Here is a 2,353-nt window from a genome sequence, read left to right as displayed (position 1 = left end):
AAAGAAGATTTATTGCTTTAGGAAACACAATATTGATGACATTCATCAAAGCAAGATCTTTATCACAGACAATTACTTCAGGCCCTACATGCGATGTCAAAAGTGACCTTCTAAATTTTTGTAGTGCCCATATGAAGTCTTTTCTTTCTCGCTAGATAAGAATGCAAAACTAGCAGAAAAGGACAAACATGTACAAGTTACACCAACAATCTCAAGCAAAGGCAGTCAATATTTGTTTGTTTTTGTAAGTCGTATCCATTAAGAATACAATGTTAAATGCATTCAAGAGTTTCACAGCATCAGGATGAGTCCAGAAAATATCAATCACAATATTGGAAGACTCATGACACGTACTCCAATGAAGATAGTTATCACGGTCTAACAACATCATTAATTGTTGTAATTCAGTTCTTAGTCCTCTAAATTATCTATTGTATGAGTATCTTGCATTGTATACTTGCTTTATTGTTGTCATATTATCCTCATTATTCTCCTTCAAAGTACGTAGAATGTTACCCAGCTTAACCAAGCTTTTAGTCATATCAACAAGCATTGAATGTTCATTCGCTTTTAATTTGCCTGCATATGGATGACCAACTAATGTATTATACAAATCATGGTTATGAGTACCCTTTCCAACAGGTTTAACTCGCAATTTAAAGGGACATTGACATTTTCTAGTACCACTTACACTAACCTCCAAACCATCATTGTGCTTTCTATAACTACCCTCCTTTCACAGCCTAACCCTTGCTTTCCATTTGCTATGTTAGACCTAATAATCACAATAACAACCAAGTCCATAATCAACCACCCATTCAATTAAATCTTCTCGTGAAGGAAACACCCACACAAAGTTATTATAAGAATATTACAAAATCACTTCTTCAAATTATAATGCAATAAACATGAATGAAATGAAATTTTATTCACCTCATCTGTTGTAAAATGGATACCATAGTCCTCTTCACAAAATCCATGTTGATGCAAAGAATTCATTAATTTTTCCGTAATTACACCTTCATTCATAAAACATAAATTTTCATTTTATTATAATTTTCATAAAATCACACAAGTATGCAAAAGAAAATAAAAATTCACTTTCAAACTTAAAACTGACTTCCGAATGGTATAATCCGTAAGTCAAATTTTTTCTACACAATGACTTTAAGATTATGTAATCTGTAAATCACTTTAGAACTGCAAAAATGACTTTCGGATTGTGTAATCCATAAGTCAAAATATTCACAGAAAAATAAATTCTGGATCCAGTAATCCGTAAGTCATATTAATACAACAAAATGGATTCTGGATTACCTCATTCGTAAGACATATGTGGAGTTTTAAAATCACTTTCACATTATGTATTTCATACTTCATTTTGGTACCGAAATACACAATCCGAAAGTGTTAATTTGGTAGGTCCAAATCTGGTATACCTACAGATTATCTAATCCAGCACGCTTTGCTTATGATTCGAATTATGTGATCCGTTGATCCCCGAATTAATTAATCCATAAATTACTATTTAACGTACAAAGCTTACCGAAGAATGAAAATGACAAAATCACTACAGTGACAATGCCGGCACCAGCACGATATACCAACTACCACCACCTTCTCAAGCACCATTTCAAGGACTCTTTGCACCCCACCACCACACGAAGTGCTGTCATTTTCACTCGCACAAAAAATGTAAAAGAACATTTTAATTTTTATCTTTTTATTAAAGGACAATTTTGATATTTTAAAACTTTATGAAGGTGCTGAAGAAATCATGGAGGTGCAGGAAGAAGCTGTCTAAAATGTACAATGCCAATCTAATAACAGCAAACAATTGTTGTCCTAATAAGTGAAAAAAAACCCTAAATTAAATTGAGCCATGTCATACCCAGTCCAATTAAAATACTATAAATTAACCTAGTAATATTCTGTAGAGAAAACATGAACCTAATAACTGGAAAAAAAAATAGAGAACTCATGAACCTAATAACTGAAATAAAAAACCCTAAACCAGCACAATTAAATTTTTATAAGTAACCTAATAATATTATAATATTATTATTAGTTATGGTTCCGCAATTTTTCCGCATTTGATTTCCATAATAACTTTATAAAAGATTTTTAAAGTCTTCGATAATACTGCAGCACACACCTTATCTCTTCACCGAGTATATACTGTTGTGGACATCCATTCATCGTCAATCAATGGCTGATGACCCATGACCATGCAACAAGATAACATTGAAGTTACGTATTACTTTTCCCTGAGTCTACATTGCAACGTAGCAGTTCTCGAACTGGGCGGAAATAATTCAAATAAGTTGTCTACGGATAAACTTGAAACATTAAG

This window comes from Phaseolus vulgaris, chromosome 7 (assembly GCF_051622355.1).
Source record: "Phaseolus vulgaris cultivar YP4 chromosome 7, ASM5162235v1, whole genome shotgun sequence".
Lineage (NCBI taxonomy): Eukaryota > Viridiplantae > Streptophyta > Magnoliopsida > Fabales > Fabaceae > Phaseolus > Phaseolus vulgaris.
This window is presented reverse-complemented; position numbering follows the sequence as displayed.